Source organism: Phaseolus vulgaris, chromosome 4 (assembly GCF_051622355.1).
Source record: "Phaseolus vulgaris cultivar YP4 chromosome 4, ASM5162235v1, whole genome shotgun sequence".
In the NCBI taxonomy this organism is placed as follows: Eukaryota; Viridiplantae; Streptophyta; class Magnoliopsida; order Fabales; family Fabaceae; genus Phaseolus; species Phaseolus vulgaris.
This window is the reverse complement of record NC_143501.1, coordinates 33,485,102-33,492,719: the sequence shown is the minus strand read 5'-3', so window position 1 is coordinate 33,492,719 and position 7,618 is coordinate 33,485,102. Positions and strand designations below refer to the sequence as shown.

Genomic DNA, 7,618 nt, shown 5'->3' with positions numbered 1-7,618 from the left:
TATAGTTATGGAACAAATAATATATTATCTATATTTTATTTAAATAAATATAAATACATAATACACATAATAATAATTAAAATAAAAAATACAAACATTTAAGTAACAATGAACTTTAATATTTATTATGAAATTCCATTTTATGCATTTAGAAATTACCTTCTAATCTTAAAGAAAAGAATGAACACAAGAAAATATAATGAATTAGAATATAAATGTAAGTTTATAATAATAATATTATATATAAAATATATATATATATATATATATATATAAATCCAGTATTATTTGTTACTTAACTATAAATAGTTATCAATCATTAATATTATATTATGACAAGATTAAATTATATCATATCAGATTTACCACATATAATATTATTTATTGGATATAATATGTGAATATTACATTTACGGTTATGATCCTATAACAAATCATTGTATTATTATATTGAAATATACATGTAAATAATACTATTTTATTTTGTATATACAATACTATTTATTTTATTATATTTATTTACATGTATTTTAAATATATATATATATATATATATATAATTTAAATGACATAAAATGTAAAGTGAGTTTTGGATTGTGTTGAATGAGTCCAAAATTTGTAGCGCCCAAAAACTTAAATCTGCCAAATCCCAAAGTGTCAGTTTCTATTTTTTCGTAATATTTCCGTAGCCTCCAAAAACACTTTCAGAAGCACAAAGCTCTAGGTCAGTTTCTATTTTCCTAATCTTTTTCAATTTCTCAATCCCAAATCCTCTTTTTTCAATTTGCAGGAGCTCAAATTAAATCCTAGAAATTCCCTTCCAGTTAAAAGTTGTGTGGCTGAAGCTCGTTCCGGTATTGCTTTTCTACATTTTTATTTTTGTTTTGTCTTAGGTTCATGTTTTCACTATAATATTTGAATTTTGAAGGTTCAATTCTAACGGGTATTTAAGGAGGTGTTTTTTCATTTTGGTATTTGAAAAATACACTTTGAGGTATTTTTCTGAATTTTATGAAAAGTTATTATTTTTTAGTTGTTTTGTAAAATAAGAGAAGAGGAATCTATGATTGAGCATGAAACTAAAGAAAAGAGAAACTAAAGAAAAGAGAGAAGACATTCAAATGAGTATATTAAAAGCATTACGAAAGAAAATTAATTATAAGAATTAAAGTATTATAAGAAAAAATTAATTAAAGTATTGCACGAAGCCAAAAAGACAAAGTCCAAGTTGAAAATTACTATGACACCAATTTTCACATGCCTATATTTTTATATCAGGTGCCAAATCTTCACAGTATCTTTGAAGCATTTCAAATACAATTTTTTTAGCAACTTCTGGTCTTTTTAATGTCTTATTATTGATATTCTGTTTTGAAGTTGAAAGAATTGTAAGTATTATTGAAGTGTATGTTTTGGTGGAATTAAATTGAAAGAGGTGTTAATGAGGAGCTGTGGTGATTCAACATTTTAAAAGTAGTTTGGACTTTGGAGATGATTCAATATCCATCTCTTTGTTTTGTAGATATGTAATTTTGTTCACATCTGCTGCAAACAGTATATTCTCAAAAGATTGACAATGAATGGTTATACAGTCTTATATTTTAAGAGTTAAATCCAGACAAATATAATGTCATACTAATTCAAATCCTTTTACTTTTCTTTAATTATTTACATCCAAGTCTCTCCAAGCAACATTCCATCCTAATCTTTTTCAATTTCTCAATCCCAAATCCTCTTTTTTTTCAATTTGCAGAGCCCAAATTGAATCCTATAAGTTCCCTTCCACTTAAAAGTTTAAGTTTTGTGGCTGAAGCTCATTCCGGTATTATAGGAGGTGTTTCTCATTTTAGGAAGGTTTTGTTTCACAGTTTGAGGTATTTTTCTGAATTTTATGAAAAGTTATTACTTTTTAGTTGTTTAGTAAAATAAGAGAAGAGAAATCTGTGATTGAGCATGAAACTAAAGAAAAGAGAGAAGACATTAAAATGGGTATATATTAAAAGCATTACGAGATAAAATTAATTATAAGAATCAAAGTATTATAAGAAAAAATTAATTAAAGCATTGTAAGATCGAGCTTAATTAATGTCCTCGTCTTTATTTTCATCATCGTTTTCGCTTGTGATGTGATACACCACAATGTTAACGTTAGCAGTCATTGGTTGCTTGATTGGCTAAGCATAAAGCCTCTCTATCATCATTGTTAGAACCAGTGTATAAAGTACAGGTTGGATGTCTTGCATATAAGTATTTGATCAAAAATGGAATTTAAAATTTGATTAACTGTTTAAAAAAGAAGCTAGAAGAAATTTTGAGCGAAGCCTTCTACTTAATCAACTACCTAATGAGATCATGTACATGTATACATGCTTTCAAATTAAGTTTCATTCCAATATATGAATGGAAATGCATGTACATCTAAGTACATGGAACCTAAATTTCTATGTTTCCTTACACTTTTAACATCAACATGTAGAATAATGGATCGAGACTGGATGTATGACATGGTTGATCCCTCAAGGAGACTTAAGTCACGATTCATCAACGAAGTTCGTGAATTTGTTTCAAAAGCAATGAACAAATTTCCTATACACAAGATGGAGGGGTAAGGTGTCCATGCATTAAATGTATTTGCGAGAAAATCCTTAAACCCTCTCTTGTTAGGGCTCATATGCTACAATATGGATTCAAACCCAACTATCGAATATGGGTTCATCATGGAGAACAGGGGTCAAATGAGGACAACTTATGTCATGCGTTGAGCAACTATGATGATATGAATTATGTTGATAAGTTTGGGTCAGTAAACGATATGTTATATGATGCATACATGCAAGTATCAGATATAAGACTTCGATATGAGAACTTGGACTATGACGATATTTTTGAAGAACAGTCTCCTAATGCATTCGCGCATAAGTTTTATGATATGTTAGCATCTGCAAATGAACCAATTTATGAAGGAGCAACAAAGTCAAAATTATCAATAGTCATTCGACTTTTAGCTACTAGAACCAATTGGCATGCTCTAGAGAAGTGTTTAGATTACGTCATAAAAATGTTAAATGATGTAGCTCCAAAACAAAATTGCATACCAAAGAACTACTACGAGGCCAAAAAAATTGTGTCAAGTCTAGGTTTGGAAGCAGAAAAAATCGATTGTTGTGAAGGTGGTTGCATGTTGTATTACAAGGATGACATTTATTTAACTGAATGCAAATTTTGTCATCTTCCTCGTTATTTTGAACCAAAGGGTGACAGGGGAAGATATAAAAATATTCCAAGGAAGAGAATGTTTTATTTGCCAATCATCCCAAGATTGCAAAGACTATATGCATCAATGGAATCTGCTAGTCAAATGAGATGGCATTTTGAAAACAAAAAAGATGATGGGTTGTTACGACATCCATGTGATGGGGAAGCTTGGAAGCACTTTGATAAGATATATCCAGATTTTGCATGTGACCCCCGACACGTGAGACTTGGTTTATGTTCGGATGGGTTTCACTCCTTACGTCCAAGCTTCAACATCCCCGTATTCTTGTTGGCCAGTATTCATTACTCCTTATAACTTACCTCCCGAAATGTGTATGACCAAACCATACATGTTTCTAACTTGTTTCATACCAGGGCCAAATAACCCAACTAAACAAATAGATGTCTACTCACAACCTCTTATTGATGACCTTAATAAATTGTGGAATGAAGGTGTATTCACATATGATATCTCCAAAAACGAAAACTTTGTCATGCGAGCTTGCTTGATGTGGACACATGTTACATCCTGGTACGTGGTGTCCGCCGCAAAGTTTGCGTTTAAATTAAATCAGTGTGGGTGTAGCCTACACTTCTTGGACACTAATTAAATTAAATTAAAAATAATTTAAAATGTTAGTGTGGGTTAGACCCATGCAAATTGTGAAATAAAATAAAAAATATTTAAAAATCAAATTTGAACTTTTTTTAAAAATTAATACCAGATTAAATTTGAATCAATTTTCAATGAATCTAAATTCAATTTATAAGAATGTAATACCTGTAAATGATTGTAATAAAGAAATAAATTTATAAACAACACCAAAATTACAAAAGACACCAATTTCCAAATTGAAATTGAATTATAACATGTGGTCACTAATTGAAATCCAAATCATAATAAATTAAGCACGATAACATGGATGTCCTGTAATTAAAATCCAAAGCATAACATGACATATGAAGAAAAAATTGAAACATAGATGCGTGGAAGATGAACTCAAGGCACTAGTTGATCATCAAATTTTTCATCATAGTACGGGTGGACTTGACTCGTGCCAGTTGATGTGTCAGGTTGATGTCGTTTCATCGTGGCTAATTTTTGCTCTAACATCTGTATTTTATCCATCAACATAGCTACATTTTGATTTGTTTGATTAGCTACTTGATTTGATTGATTAGCTACTTGATTTGCTTCCATAACCTTTCGACGGAGTTGTTCATTCTCAGTTATGTAGTCAATGGAAGAAGGTAATATGTTAGGTTGAGTCATTGATTGCACACCATGCCGAATGTTGGCAGACAAGTCTGCAGTGCCATAACATCGACCTCTGCTCTTACCTCCAACAACATCCTTCCAACATTGAAGTTTTGTTGTTGATTGGATGTTAGAGGTAGATCCTTCAGAGCTGTTGGTTTGGATGGCTTTCAGCCGCTCATGGTAGGTTTTCTAGTGCATTTTTAGGAGTTGTCAGGATGGGGGACTAAAGGAAAATAGCATGTCCTCATTGTATGGAGGACACAAAATCTTTTACGTTGAAATATGGTGGTTAAAGTAGTTGGTTTGACTGTCATCGACGATTCTTATCATTGGATCATCCCTTTAGAAAAAGTAAGAGGAGATTTATGAAAAACACAGTTGAATCGAATGGGGCTCCTTATTTCTTGAATGGAGAGCAATTATGGGAATTTATTCGAGACTTTCCAAAGATAACTGATGGTCCATTTGATACCTTACCAGGGTATGAACAATATCATAATTGGACAAAACGATCAATCTTTTGGGATCTGTCATATTGGAAACACAACTTGTTAAGGCACAACCTTGATGTCATGCACATAGAAAAAAACTTTTTTGATAATGTGTTCAATACTGTCATGGAGGTCAAAGGTAAAACAAAAGACAATCACAAGGCAAAAATGGATGTTGTTGAATTCTGTGTACGTGGAGACTTACAGTTGGTTCAGTTACAAAATGGAAAGTTAGCAAAGCCAAAGGGAAACTACACTTTCAACACAAATGATGCAAAATCAATTTATAAATGGATTACAGAGTTGAAGATGTTAGATGGTTATGCTTCTAACATTGCAAGGTGTGCAAATATTGATAAGGGAGTATGCATGGCATGAAAAGTCATGATTGTCTTGTTTTCATGGAGTGTTTACTACCAATTGCATTTCGTTCATTACCAGAATTTGTCTGGAATGCCATTGCTGAAATAAGTAAATTTTTTAGAGATTTTTGTTCTAACACTTTGAGGATGAATGATTTAATTCGAATGAAAACAAACATACCAATCATTATTTGTATACTAGAAAGAATCTTCCCACCTGGCTTCTTTGATTCAATGGAACACCTCATTATTCATCTTCCAAGGGAGGCAATAATTGGTGGTCCTGTTCAATACAGATGGATGTATCCTTTTGAAAGGTAACAACCTTATACTCAATTTCAATGTTCCTAAGCATTGTATAATGCTTAAAACCTATTTTTGTTTGTTGTAGGATGATGGGCGATGCAAAACGAGCAGTAGCTAATTTGGCAAGGGTAGAAGGATCGATATCTGCATTCTACTTACACTGTGAAATAACTTATTTTGTTCCCATTATTTCAAACATGCAAGTTTGTTGTCAAATACAAGTTTGAGAAATGATCTTCGAACTACGACAAATGAGGGAGTAGAATCATCATTCTCAATTTTTGCCAAAAGTGATCGCCCAACTGGATTCTGCAAACAATATTGGTTAACTGATGATGAATATCGTTATGCCCACGTACATATCCTCATCAATTGCAATGAGGTCAAATCGATACTTGAGTAAGTTAAATACCACATTAATTTTTACTCATTATGTTTGAATTACACCGGTGTGACTGATCACATATTTTTGTGAAGATTGTTCTTACAAGTTCACTCCAACAACGATGAAGAAGAATCAATTTGTATACATAAGTATTTTCCATAGTGGTTTAGGAACTATGTAAGTGTTATGTTATTATTGGTTGATTCTAAACCTTTAGGAACTACGTAAATTGTGTCTATGACTAATTCATAGGTTGTTGATGAGATAAATGGAGTGATCGACCTAAACATGAAGGCATTAGCTTGGGGACCTGATTCATCTGTAACATCGTGGAATAAGTACTTTGTTAATGGGTACAAGTTCCTCACAAAGACATGGAATACAGGTAAGAAAACCACAAACTATGGGGTTCATGCAAAAGGTGTGACGGAAGGAAGACAAAATGACTTCTTTGGCGTCATCGAACATATTTATGAAATACAATATCTTGGATTAAGTAAGAAGATTCCCCTTTTCTACTGTCAATGGTTTGATCCAACACAAGATATAGGGACCAAAGTTCATTCATAATATAACATTGTAGAAATCAAGATGTCTGGAAGATATATTCCGTATGATCCCTTCATCCTTCCACAAAATATAAGACAAGTTTACTATGTTCCTCATCCAAACATTTGTAGAAACTTACGTGGTTGGTGTGTGGCAATAACAACAAAACCCCGAGGTCATGTTGAAGTTGAGAACATAGAAGATGATTTGCCTTACCAACTTGATGAAATGCCTAATGTCTTACCAATCACAACAATTGAACAATTATAAGGCTTAGGTGACCCATTAGTTTTTGAATTGGTCAATGATAATCTTATTGAACCAATAAGTGACGATGATGATGACGATGACAATGACAATGATGATGATGACGACGATGACGATGATGACATCATTGAATCCAGTGAAGATGATGGAGAACATGATGATAACGACTGTGCCGATGGGGACTTTCATAACACTAACGACTAATGTATAGTAGTCTTGTAAATTATTTGACAACCTATATGACAATGTGTCCAATTTCATTGATCGTGTAATTTTATTTTTGTAGGAAAAATGCCTAAGAATAGAGGTAGGGGTGGTGCTATCATCAGACATTATAATGCTAGGCGTGGAGTTCCTACAAGTTTGCATGGACGTCTTGCCATAGAATTAGGATCCATCCCTTACTCTGGCCCGTCACCCTTATCTTGATTTTCTCAATCATCCACCCCTTCTTCCTCCACCCCCTCTTCGTCTAGACAATCTATAGCTTCTCAGTCTATTCATCATTCCACCCATACAATTCCTCATATTGGAGTTGGTGAACAAGTTGCGCACCGTCACAACTTCGTTCCTTCACTGTCTCCATTATCACACCTCCATGTATCTCCCTCATCTCCTTATACTGTCCTTGGTATACAAGTATCGTCTCCTATTGCTCCAGCAGTCCAATCTTTCTCTGATCCCATTTTCGCTCCCCAATCCACACATTCTCCCCCAGTGCAATTTTCCATTGCTCCATCAG

The 7,618-nt window shown here is 32.8% G+C and overlaps 1 pseudogene; it reads left to right on the top strand.

The window, feature by feature from the left end:
- The first annotated feature begins 2,477 nt into the window (after positions 1 to 2,477).
- Positions 2,478 to 6,078, top strand: LOC137838712 (uncharacterized; annotated as a pseudogene).
- The last annotated feature ends 1,540 nt before the right edge of the window (positions 6,079 to 7,618 follow it).